The 13,582-nt window shown below is 48.0% G+C and overlaps 1 protein-coding gene across 5 annotated transcripts in view; it reads left to right on the forward strand.

Moving 5' to 3' along the window:
• The first annotated feature begins 3,403 nt into the window (after window positions 1–3,403).
• Window positions 3,404–13,582, forward strand: part of Rbm47 (RNA binding motif protein 47) — a 125,098-nt gene continuing 114,919 nt past the window's right edge. For 4 of the 5 annotated variants that reach the window (XM_090343684.1, XM_090343689.1, XM_090343690.1 and 1 more), the window contains exon 1: window positions 4,605–4,812. The gene's annotated coding sequence lies outside the window, so the exon portion shown is untranslated. Of the gene's footprint in view, window positions 3,562–4,011; window positions 4,539–4,604; window positions 4,813–13,582 lie in introns of those variants that run through there. The other variant, XM_090343685.1, reaches the window with a different exon arrangement.

Genomic DNA, 13,582 nt, shown 5'->3' on the forward strand with positions numbered 1-13,582 from the left:
GGCCACAAAGGGCCCTGTGGAGATGTGAGACAAATCTAGAGTCAGCTCAGTGGCAGACAGTAATCCTTCCTGGCTACTCAGGTGGCTAAGAGCTGAGGGTTGCTGTTTGAAGCCAGCTCAAGAAAGAAAGTCCATGAGACTAAGCTAAGGGCAATAGCTCAGGCCTCAAGTTTAAGCAGGCCTAGCATACACACACACACACACACATACACACACACACATACACACACACACACACACACACACACACACACACACACTAACTAAATGAACAAACAACGATCACAAGACCAGAAAATTAAAAAATTGAAAATGTTAAAGCAGAAGAGGGCTGGAAATGTGACTTAGTGGTAGAATGCTGGTCTAGCATGCATGAAGCCCTGGGTTAGATTCCTTGGTACCACATACACAGAAAAAGCCGGAAGTGGCGCTGTGGCTCAAAGTGGCACAGTGCTAGCCTTGAGCAAAAGGTGTCCAAGGGCAGTGCTCTGGCTCTGAGTTCAAGCGCCAGGGCTGGCAAAACAACAACAATAAACTCCGTGAGCCTGAGCGCTCTTCCTGTTAACTCCTGGAGCTCAGAGGGTCTTGAGGCCTGAATGTAGCTGCTTCTGGGAAGGAACAGAAAAATTTAGGCTACAGTGAAGCAGTGTTTTTGTGTTGTCTTAAGGTCATGAAGCCCTGTTCCTGTCCAGCAGTGCCCCCTCGGGGCCCTGTGAAACCTGGGAATTTCCCACCTCCCCCTGCCTCCAGCCCTCCCCTTCTTGTATGGACAAGGAAAGAATCTGAAATTCAGAAAATGGTGAATTGAATTGGTCTTTGAGTTAAATTTTGTTGCATAGGTAAAAAAAAAATATCAATGGAATGGAAATGATGTCAAGACTTGACTAGCTTTATCCCAAAAGTAGTAAAAATGTTGCATTTAGATTCAAGTAGACCTGAAAACTAGTCTACCAACATCACCTATGGGAAAGGAGCTCCTTACTTAGCATAGCTGATCTAAACCCTTCCTCATCAGAGTGAGCCTAAACCAGCACTTGGAGACTGAGGCAGGAGAATCTTGAATCAGCTTGGTATCCTGAGTAAAACCTTGTTTCAAAAACACAAAAACAGGGCCAGGTGCCTATTGTTACTCAGAAGGCTGAGATCTGAGGATCCTGGTTCAAAACCAACCTAGGCACCAAAGTCCACGAGACTCTTATCTCTAATTCACCACCAGAAAACTGGAAGTGGCACTCTGGCTCAAGTGGTAGAGCACTATCCTTGAGTTGAGCTGAAGAGCTCAGGGACAGTGCCTGGGCCCAGAATTCAAGACCTACAACCGAGACACACACACACACACACACACACACACACACACACTGGCTAGAGGTATAGAGCTCAAGGACAGCACCCAGGCCCAGAGTTCAAGACCCACAACACACACACACACACACACACACACACACACACACACACACACACACACACACACACTGGCTAGAGGTATAGAGCTCCCAGGCCCAGAGTTCAAGACCCACAACACACACACACACACACACACACACACACACACACACACACACACACACACACTGGCTAGAGGTATAGAGCTCAGGGATAGCACCCAGGCCCTGAGTTCAAGACCTACAACACACACACACACACACACACAAGCACATGTGCTCATGGGTTAGCTCCAGGAATAGCTTGCTTGCTTGACTGGTGTGAGGCCCTGGGTTCAACCCCCAGCATCCTTCCCCTCTCTCAAAAAATGAGGAGAAAATGGCTCACAGGATTGATCTGTAGGCATCATATAAGGTCTTACAGAAGAAGGTGTTCTGTCTGGTCCAAAGAAATTCATTAACAGGGATTATGAATCCTTTCTCTTCTTTCTTCCATTTGTGTGTTTGTGTGTGTGTGTGTGTGTGTGTGCGTGCGCGCGTGCGCGCACGCATGCGCACGCGCACGCGTGCATATGTGCATGTGTTTTTGGTCGGTCGTGGGATTTGAACTCTGAGCTTGAGCGCTGTGCTTGAGCTCTTCAGCTCAAGGCTACGACCCTACGCTTTGAGCCACAGTGCCACTTCCAGTGGTTAATTCGAGATAAGAGTCTCAGACTTTAGTGCCTGGGCTGGCTTTGAACCACAATCCTCAGATCTCAGCCTCCTGAGTAGCTAGGATTACAGGAATGAGCCACCACCCCCGGCTTCAATCCTTTATTTTCATAGGAAGCTAAGTAAAAGGTAGAGGATGGAAATATCTAGATCTAGCTTTTTTTTGGGGGGGGGAAGGGGAGAGGTTGCAGATTCTGGGGCTTGAACTCAGGGCCTAGACACTGTTCCTGAGCTTTTTTGCTAAATTTGTGCTCTATCACTTGAGCGACAGCTCCACTTCTGGTATTTTGATGGTTAACTGGAGATAAAAGACTCACAGATTTTTTTCTTGATCAGGGGGCTTTGAACTGAGATTCTAGGATCTCACCCTCTGGAGTAGTTAGGATGACAGGCGGGAGCCACCAGTGCCCAGCTCCATTGCAGCATTTTTAATATTTATGTTTTTCAAACCTTTTGACCCTATTTCACACAGGTTTGAGGTGGCACAGACTTCTCACTGATGGGATAAATGACTAAATCCTCATTGTAATTAAGCACCCGTGGAAGGGTGATTGCTGGATTCTGAGGAAACTTTGTGGAGAGCAAATTTGTCTTCATGTTGTTTGTCACTCTTGGAACTTAAGGGAGATGAAGATCAGTTATATACCCCCTTTCCAAAGACTGTTTATTTTCCACTGTATTTAAGACTGTCCACAAGGAATGTCAACTGCAAAACCCTTGTCATTAGAACCTTCCAGAAACCGGGAGACCAATCTTACATCTAGTGAGTTAGCCCAGTGCTGGGTCTAGAACCCACTCTTAACGGACACCAGCTTCTCAGAAAAGACCACGGTATAAAATTAATAATAACAGCTAACACACCACTGCATGCCAGGTCCTTTCTAAGCTCTTCATGTGTGTTTACTGACTCACTTAACAGCAACAACCGCCGGCGACTTTAGGAGCATTTCTCCACGAATGTGGCCCAATAAGAAACAGCATTTTGTCTTCTTCTTCTTCTTTCTCAGTTGCATGACATGGCAATCCGAAATCACAACTCTGGTTTAGGTTCCTCTTCTAGTTTGTTTAGTCACAGAATTCGATTCCCCTTGGCCCTTTCGGTGGCTGGGCGCCCCACTGCCAGGCAGGGGCTCCTTAGCTGTTGTATAACCAGGTAAGGCTGGGTGGGGGGGACGCGGGTGGCGGGGACGCGCGTGTTCCGTGGGGTCTGCGTGGGGTGGTCTTAGAGGCAACTCTCAGCTCATCAGGGAAGGTTAAGACAGGGCTGGGGCTGTATGGGTTTTTTTGGTTGTTGTTCTCTTTCTAGAAAGCAGCTGTAACACCAGGTCAGGGCGCATTAAAATGAACCGCATGGAAGGAGCGAGCGGCGCCCAGGCCCCGGGCCCTGCTGTGAAGGCCCCGACAAAGGTCAGGGCTTGGTCGGCGTGACGCGCCTTCCTGCGCTCGGCCGGGCCATGTCGAGCCCCAGGTAAGATCCTCCCTGGCTCTGGGCCCGCCGAGGGGCGCCTGCCGGCCGGCCCGGCCCACCCGCCCGCCCCAGCGGCTTCTTCACCAGTGCGGGGCGGGGGTGGGTGGGACGGCGCGGCCCGCGGCCCCCGAGGCCACGCGGGATTCCGCGCGCTCCATCGTGGTTCCGCCAGGGCTGCTCGGAGCTGTCCGCGGGGAGCCGGAAGCCGGGCGGCCCCGACGGCGCCAGGTGGTGCAGGTGCCACTTCGGGGGGCTCGGGGTAGCCATCGGACGTGCGTGTGGTTTTTTCGGGGGGGGGGTGGTTTTTTTCTTTTTAATATTTTGAGCCGGGAGTGGGGTGGGAGGGTCCATCTGGTGAGGTCCCCACGTCTGGGTACCGAGGCCGTGGTTGATCGTTTTTTTTTATTTTTAATTTTTTTTTAATGTAACGTCTTATTTTTGCACCTTCAGCTAAGGTAGCCGCGCTCCTCCAGCACCAGGAATGCTGCACTGGCCGCGGGCCAGCGGAGGCTCGGCGAGCAGGATACGATTTCAGTGCAGATTTACGGGAAGCGGCCGGGGCCGGGAGGAGAAATCTGGTTTGGTGAGTTTAAGGGGAAGGGAGCTGGCGGAGGCAGCCTCGCTCCTGGGAGGCGCACGGCCCGGGCGGGGGGTGGGCCGGGAGGCGGGCGAGAGCCGGCCGGCGCGAGCCCGGGAGAGCCGCGAGCGCAGCCACCGCGCGCCGGCACTGAGCGCAGCCCGCGCGCCGCGCACCACGCACGCAGCCGGGCCCCGGCCCTCCCCGGGGAGTCGGACCGTCCCCATCGGGAATCGAACCCCCCTCGCGGATACCCTCACCCTACCCAGACCCTCGAGAGCCGCCTTCGGGTGCCCGATCGTGCGCCCCGCTTTGGAATGTGCAACCCGGGACAGTGAGGAGCTGGGGTTTGAGGAGTTCGTCGTTCGTGGGCAAAGTTTCCTCTCCGCGGGGCTCGAAGGTGGTGTTTTTGTTGTTGTTGTTGTTGTTTAAAGAACTTTGTGATCCACTGGAATTCCAGAGCCTGGGAAGTTCAACCTTAAAAAAAAAAAGAAAAGCAATTGGAGGGAGGGGGTGTGCTTGAGTCAGCAGCTCGGGGCGGGGGAGTCGCCGGACCCGCGCTGGGCTTTTTACATTAAAAAGAGGGCGCCGGGAAGATGTGGTCATGACTTCCTAGCCGGCGGACTCGCTGCGGGCTGCGGCCGCTCCTGACTTCCGAAGTGGGCGACTCCAAGGTAAGGTGGCTCCCGGCGGGCCCGGCCCCGGCGCGGCGCGGCCAGCCCGGGGTGACGGGGTTCCTCCCCACCCCGCTCCGAGTTTTCTCTTCGCTCTTCTCCCACCGCCTTCCCCTCCGAGTCGAGGCGATGGAGTGGGAAGTAAAGGGTTTCTTAACACAACAACAACCACCGAAAGTTCAAAGCGTCAGCTTTGGGAAAAGCAGATCATCGCACAGCCAGCCGCGTGGTGCTTCCTGTGGCGACGAGTCTCCTTTCCAGAAAGAAACAGATGGTTTGCACCCTTGAAAAAAAACCCAAACAAAACACGGTGGGGCCTTCCCAGAGGCACAGGTGACTCCCCCACCCCCACCCAGCCCCTTTCTCTACTCCGATCGTTTTTGTGAGATGGTTGAAATGTTGGGGACCTGGGGTGTACCCCCGAAGGGAACCCACCCTCAGCCCAGGCCTTCTTGGTTCAAACGAACATTTTCAAGTCTTTAGAAAGGGTTGGTCAAGGGATCATGACAGCTGAGGAGCGTTTAAGAAATTAGTTCAAAGTTATGGAAATGGAAAATTTCAACGAAATGACTCACGTTTAATTCAGTAAAAGCTCAACGACTCCTGTTGGTGTCTGTTCCAAGGCATCTGGAGACACGGCTTCTTTCTACAGCTTATCTTGGTGGAGAAAGATAGGATCTTTAAGTTACTTACAGGTCATTTTCAAATTAAAAGTCAAGCTGTTGTTTTTTTTTTTTTTGATAGTCTTCTAATGACTCATTTGGTTTTATTTAGAAGGAATCTAAACTAAAAATATATTCCTGAGCCAGGTGTGGTGGTACCCACTGATAATTCCAGCTCTCAGCAGGCTGAGGTGGGAGCATCTAGAGTTCAAGACTAATCTGGAATACCTAGCAAGGTTCCGTTTGTCTAAAATGACAACAAAAATGTATTATTTAAAAGTAGCAATGTGAACCAAGTGCAGTGGCCACGTGTATAATCCCGGTTTGCAGTCCTCAAGGACAGAGGGAGGGGGATGGACAGGTTGTGGCCAGACTAAGCTGAAGAGACCCCCGTCTCCCCTCAAAGTGAGTACGTCCGAAGGTGGAATCATCCACGCTGTTCACAGAAGAAAAAGCAAAAAGTGGACCACATGGCATGAAAGGGTTTATTACAAGTATTGAGCACACACAAAAAAAGTTGGCAATTAGGCCAAGAGTATTTGAGAGTTACAGGTGCAGATGGGAAAAGGTGAAAGGTTGTGAGCACACAGCTCTAGACAGAGTAAAGTGCCCAATCAAGAGAATAATAGCACGTGTGGGAGTAGGTGTCGCTTGTAATTTAAGCAACACTCCTTGTCAGATAGATGTTGTGGGGTGTTGGAGGAGAAATAAAAGCACCCCAGTCTGAGAGGGAAACTGTAGGAGGAAAGGTGAAGATAATTTGGATTTGGGGTGTGTGTGTGTGTGTCTGTCCGTGTCCCCGTCCATATCCGTGTGTGCCGTCTGTCCATCCATCCATCCATCTTACCCTTCACCTTACTCTGATAAGCACACAGTAGGGCTCTTTGACACTATAGCTTCCTTTCAACTGGGAGAACAGGAAATCAGAAATTGCGCAAGTGCGTGGCTTCAGGGTTCACTTAAAGTTCTTGTCAAACGAAGACATAAATAGGCAACAGCAAAGTGCCTAGCCCAGCTCTGCCACCTTCGCGTGACTAGTGAGGATGGAGCTTTTGGTAACCCTACTCCCATACTGAGATTCGAACTCAGGGCCTCAGGCATGTTAGGTTTCTGCCTTTGAGCCTCATCTCCAGACGACCTATGTTGTTCAAAGCAGTTGGTGATACTGCAGTAAAATATGGAAGCTACTTGTTTCTAGACATACGCATATGCATATGTATGTGAGTGTATGTGTGTAGGTATGGACTTGCTATAGTATTTAACATCCCTCAAATTTGTATTTCTCATGATAAGAACATGCACGTTCTTCAGTTTAGTAGTTATCAAGCCTGTTTTACATGGTGTGTGTGTGTGTGTGTGTGTGTATGTGTGTCATGGGACTTGAACTCTGGGCCTGGGCATTGTATTGTCCCTGAGCTCTTCAGCTCAAGGCTACTGCCCTACTCCTTGAAACACAGTGCCACTCACAGTTTTCTGGTGATTACTTGGAGATAAGAGTCTCATGGACTTTTTAGTGCCTGGGGCTGGCTTTGAACCACTTCTCAGATCTCAGCCTCCTGAGTAGCTATGATTACAGGCGTGAGACACTGTGCTCTGCTTACATAATAATCATAATCATAAGGATTTTTTTTTTTTTTGCCAGTCCTGGGCTTGGGCTCAGGGCATGAGCACTGTCCTTGGGTTTTTTTTCTCTCAAGGCTGGAGCTCTACCACTTAAGCCACAGCACCACTTTTTGGCTTTTTTTTATGTATGTGGTACCGAGGAATCGAACCCAGGTCTTCGTGAATGCTAGGCAAGCACTCTATCACTAGACAATGCTCTCAGCCTGATAAAATTATTTTCTTAGATAATAACTCATTTGCTTTCTTTTTTTCTTTAATTTAATTTAATTTTTGTCTGTCATAGGGCTTGAAGTTGGAACCTGGGCAGTGTTCCTGAGCTCTTTAGCCCAAGGCTAGAGCTCCACCATGTTGAGCCACAGCACCATTTCCAGTTTTTTGGTGGTTCATTGGGAGATAAGAGTCTCATGTACTTTCCTGCCCTGGCTGGCTTTGAATCACGATCCTCAGATCTCAGCCTCTTGAGTAGCTAGGACTATAGGCATGAGTTACCAGTGCCTGCCTGATTAATTTGCTTTCTAAATTTTGCTGTACTCTTCCCACCAACCTTGTCGGTGGGGGCTGGAGTGGAGAAAATCTAGCCCATGGCCTAAAGCCTGATAATAAAGCATTGTACTACTGAATTGTATCCCCAGCCCCCAAATCTACTCTTAAACTCAAGATTAAAAGTAAATCATCAGAGTTATGGATTTAGCTCAGTGGAAGAGCATTTGCCTGGCAAGTTCAAGCTCCAAGTTTAGGCCTCAGCTAAATAAATAAATAGTGACAAAAAGTAAATTGTGCAAGGACACAGGTGGCTCACACCTGTACTCCTAACTACTCAGGAAGTTGAAGTCTGAGAATCTTAGTTCAAAGCCAACTTGGGCAGGAAAATCCTTAAGATCTTATTAGCAATAAACCACCAAAAAACTGGAAATGGTGATGTGGCTTAAGTGATGGAGCACCAGCGTTGAGTGAAAAAGTGCAGGGATAGCACTCAGGTCTTGAGTTCAGGCCCCAAGGCTGGCACCAAAAAAAAAAAAAAGTAAATTACCTACCGAATGATTGAGGCTTTGTCTTTCAGTCCATCTCCAGGGCTCTGCCTGGTTTTTCATGAAGGGCCAGAAGGTGTGCTGGTGCTGAGAGGGAGATTTCCTTCAAAGTGAGCCCAAACTCAATGTTGGCTTATGGCAGAGGCTAGCTACAATCTTGGGGAGGAAAAAAAAACAACCAAACTCAACTCACTCTGAAGAGGATTTAAATTTGGGATTCATAAGACCTGGATAAAAAAAAAGGGGCATGCTTTGCCTGAATTTAGAGTTTCTGTGCCAAACTTTTATGAAGTCACAATGAAGACATTAAATGCAGCTTGAAGTGTTTGTCAGAATGATTCCAAGTTAAAGGTTATATTGGAACGTTCCAACTCCTGGCTTGATTAAGAGAGATATTTTTCCTCTTGGGAGCAGGCTGTGTGTCTCATGATGCTGCTGATTTCCTGATTTAAAATCATAAGAAGAGATGTGTGTGAGTCAAAACAACCACCTGCCGAGAGTACTTGCTTCAGAAAACAATGGGGTAAAGGGTTTTCATAATGGCAGTGCAGAGGTGACTTGGCTTCCCAGAGAGGAGGCCTTCATAGAATTGTGCAGAAATGATAATTAAGAATTGCACTGTTGCAGGGCCAGAAGTGTGGCCTACTGATAGAGTGCTTGCCTAGCATGCACCAAGACCCGGGTTCCATTCCTTGGTACCACATACATAGAAAAAGCGGGAAGTGGTGCTGTAGCTTAAGTGGTAGAGTTCTAACCTTGAGAACTGCCAGGGACAGTGCTCAAGCCTTGAGCTCAAGCCCAGGACTGGTTAAAAAAAAAAAAGAAGAATTGTACCACTGCTGGTAGGCTTCACTGGCTCATGCCTAGAATCCTAGCTGCTAAGGAGGCTGAGATTTGAGGACTATGGTTTGAAGTCAGCCCAGGTGGGAAAGCCCATGAGATTCTTATCTCCAGTGAACCAACAAAAAACCCTAAGAGTGGAGCTGTGGCTCAAACAGTAGGGTGCTTAGCCATGAGAAAAAAAATCTCAGGGATAGCTCCCAGGCCTTGAGTTCAATCCCCAGGACAGGGATGGCAACAACAAAGTACAAAAGAAAGAAGGAAAAAAACAAAGAAAGAAAGGAAGAGGAAAAAAAATTTTTTTTCTTTTTTTTGTGTGTGTTGTGGGGCTTGAACTCTGGGCCTGGGCACTGTCCCTGAGCTCTTCAGCGAAATGCTACCACCCTACCCTTGAGCCAAGCTCCAGTTCCAGTTTTCTAGATGTTAATTGGAAATAAGAGTCTTAGGTCCTTTCGTGCTCTGGCTGGCTTTGAACCTTGATCCTCAGATCTCAGCCTCCTGAAGTAGCTAGGATTACAGGTGTGAGCCCCCAAGCCCGACAAAAAAAGAATTGTTCTATCGCTACCAGAAGTTGCTGGAAATATTGGGTGCTGGAGGATTCAGGGGGAAGTAGAACTGTGCCACCTTTTGTCTGTGCTCCTATCACCCCTTGTCCAGCCAGATACTCCTAAGTTGGTCTCAGTTTGATTTCTGATTTGTTCTGTTTCTCTTATGGTTGCTTCCTTTTCTGCCAGCTTCTATAAGAGGAGCTAATATGTATGTACCCAAGCATGCATGTATGTATGTGCCCACAGTACTGGATAATGAATCCAGGGCTTTAATGCATGCTAGCTCTACCATTGAGCTTGTATCCCCTCAGTCCCTCCCTTTTTGACAGTCCTAGGGCTTGAACTCAGGGCATGGGCACTGTCCTTGGGCTTTCTCAAGGCTAGAACTGTACCACTTGAGCTACAGCACCACTTCCCGCTTTTTCTATGTATGTGGTACCGAGGAATCAAACCCAGGTCTTTGTTCATGCTAGGCAAGCACTCTACCACTAGGCCAAACTTCCGGCCCCCCTCAGCCATTTTTAAGTAATTAATTAATTTATTTATAAGATGGGGGCTCAAAAAGTTGTGTAACCTGGCCTGGTATCAAAACCTGTTTCAGTCTCTTGAGGAGCTGGGATCACAGGCATGTGGCTCCTTCATCTTTTTAAGAATCTCTTATCTTCCCTTCTCTGCCTTAAAATGGTATAGGAGGAAAGGTGCCAGTGGCCTGCTTATCATACTCGTTACACACAGGAGGCTAAGATCCAAGGGTCATGGTTCAAAGCCAGCCAGAACAGACTTTTTTTTTGGCCAGTCCTGGGGCTTGAACTCAGGGCTTGGGCACTTTCCTGTGTATATGGCACTGAGGAATCGAACCCAGGGCTTCAGGCATACTGGGCAAGCACTCTACCACAAGGCTATACACCAGGCCTCCTAGAAACTCTTATTTTCAGTTGCCTAGTGAAAAGGTGAAAGTGGAGGTGTGTTGTAAGTGCTAAAGCACCAGCCTTGAGTGAAAAAGCTACAAAGCCCTGAGTTCAAGCCCCTTTCTGCAAGAAAGAAAGAGGAAGAGAGAGAGAAAAGAGGAAGAGAGAGAGAAAAGAGAGAGAGAGAGAGAGAGAGAGAGAGAGAGAGAGAGAGAGAGAGAGAGAGAGAAGCAAGCAAGCATCCAGGGAACACATTTTTCATTGAGTGTGTCTGGAGGAATCCGTGGCTTACAAACAGGCAAGTTCTGATTGTTAGTAAGGTTAAAGCTCAGTGTCATTGCCTCCCAATTACGACATGTGACAGGTGAATTGGGAACTGGGTGAGATTAAAATCCCCCTTCTGTTTGTAATTCCAAGTTCTTCTGTGTTGCCATAGACACAAATTTGAATATATTCTAGAGACCATCTCTTGGTACAGCCAAAAGTAAACAGGGGGCCAAAGGTACAGAGTACAAAATTTTAGCCACATGCCCACTGTTACCTTTCCTTTGCTTTCTGTCTTTGCAGTGCTGGGGATTGAACCCAGGGCTCTGTACATGCCAAGCAAATAGTTTGCCACTTAGCAACATTCCCAGCCCCTCTCCTGTGCTTTTTGTGATGGCTTAGGAACATCTGAGCAAAAGTCACAGCTCCGTCTGGAGACCTTGCCAATATCCCATGAACATTCTTTATTGTTGTGGGGAGTCTTCTGGTTTTGTCCATCATGGAAAGTTTATGTAAAACAGATCTGTGGGTGTGTTTAAGTGGATGTAATTTGTGTATTATAAAATACAGAAACCAGGGGCTAGGAATGCAGCTTAGTGGTAGAGTGTTTGCCTAGCATACAGGAAGCCCTGGGTTCAATTCCTCAGTACCGCATACACAGGAAAAGCTGGAAGTGGTGCTGTGGCTCTAGTGTTGGAGTGCTAGCCTTGAGAAATCCCAAGGACAGTGCCTAGGCCTTGAGTTCAAGCCTCCCAAAAAGAGGAAAAAGAAAAAAGAAAAACAGTATCTCCCCAGCTCACAAGGGTTCTCTTGGGGCTCTGGGTTTCTAGCACAAAGACCATGTGGATCCTGCTTTGTTCAGGGTCAGGTGGGTGAAGGGGTCCTTGGCACTCTTGGCTTGCTGGTTGTGCTGAGCTTCAGTTCATAGTCAGTTTGGGCCATGCACCCTGAGTATGGGTGGAACACAGCCTGTCCCCAGAGGGAACAAGAATTACATTGCGTCCCAGGGCTATGGGCGCTGTGCAGTGAACCGGGCCTGCACCTGACTAAGAAAAGGCTGAGCTGTGCTAACTAGCGTAAAAAGTGGCTACGCTCTGGCCAAAACTCAGTGGGTGGGCCTGTGCTTGGTATGTGCAAGACCCTGGCAGCCACTGAGCCATTAGACATGCACACACACCCATATCCGTCCATACACACCTGGGCACATGCACATACATGAACATATGCACACATGCTTGCACACACAAACATATATGAAGTCCCATGCATTATAATATATGTGCAAACATGTATGGACACACATATACATGTGTTTAGATGTATAACAGCTCCTACAATACGTAGACAAAACACATGTACATGCGCAGGTACACATGTGTGCTTAAAACATACTATGCACATAAACCTAATACACATGTACATATGACATCACACATGCAACTCATATGTGTGCACTCATGTGCTCATATACACTTATACACATGCAGACACACAATCACACATCACATATGCATGTAGACGTGCACACTACACATATACACGTGTACATCCAAAGTCACACATATATACACACGTGCATACGACAGGCACACATACACAACACAATATACACATACTGCATATACACACAGGCATCTATAACACATGGTGCTCACATCCACTACATACATGCGCCTCAAAGCATAGGGACCGGTGTCCATTTTCCTGTACAAAAGATGGGCGGGAGCTGGGTATGGTGGCTCACGCCTACAATCCTAGCTACTCAGGAGGAGCAGTGGTTCAGGTGGTAGAGCGCTAGCATGGAGCAAAACAAAGGAACTCCGGGACAGTGCCCAGGCCGAGTTCAAGCCCCAGGATGGGCAAGAAAAAGAAAAAAAAATAGAGAGAGGGGACCCATGTTGATGAAAGTTAGTGGCAGTGTGACTTTTGAAAAGATGGCTTATAGAAGATTGATTTTTGTTGTCGCTTATTAAAATAATAATGTCATGGCTCTCAGTAGACAAGCCTTGGCTACAATTAGGCCCATCTTTCTGTAGTCCTCTCAAGACAAAGTTGTCTTTGTTTCAGTCTCCTGGGGAGGACCTGGTGACAAAGAAAAACTCAGTGGCACTGCCGCCAGGTTTACCAGAAGATCCTACCTAGGCTGCACATTCTCATTTGGGTTTTGTCTTGTGTCCTACTAGCTAACACGGGTGGTGTGTATCTCCAGCCCTATAATCTTCCTCCTCTGGATGTGGCTGTGCCCGCTTACCTTGGGGTTTAGTTGGATTTCAAAAGGCCAAAGCGGCCTCACAGGTGGTGGGTGAATGAGCTCAGCTCTGGGTTAGTATGACCTCAGGGGACTTGGCAAAGTTCAATCACATGAAAGGAAGAAAAGTGTTGGGGGGGGGTCAGGGGATGGTGGGAAGCTGATTATTCACATTAAATGCAAATCCAGCTCTCACCAAGGTAGGCAACTCATCTAGTGGCTTCATGACTCAGTTTCCCCAACTGTCACATGCCTACTTCACAGGTGAACAGTAGTCAACAAGTAGTTCATGTGATTGAATGCATTTCAGTATTTGAATTCTCATGTCACTACCCTACTCCAGGAAAGAATTTAATTTTCATCATCATCATTATTATTGTTGTTGTCATTATGATTATTATTTAAAGTAGGGTCTCACTGTGTATAGTTGTGTATGGTCCGGGCTAGCCTTGAACTCAAGGTCCTGCTACCTCAGGCATTTAGGTGCTAGAATAAAGGTGTGTGCCATCAGGCAAGGAAAAGGTTTTCTTCTGTGGTTTCTTCTGGTTTGTAACCCAGGCTGTTGCTGCTGCCACTGCTGCTGTTACTGCTCCAGCTCCTTCTCCGCCTTCTCTTCCTTCTTCTCTTTTTTTTTTTTTTTTTTTTTTTT

Source organism: Megascapheus bottae, chromosome 13, assembly GCF_031878675.1.
Source record: "Megascapheus bottae isolate mThoBot1 chromosome 13, mThoBot2.hap1, whole genome shotgun sequence".
Taxonomy (NCBI): Eukaryota; Metazoa; Chordata; class Mammalia; order Rodentia; family Geomyidae; genus Megascapheus; species Megascapheus bottae.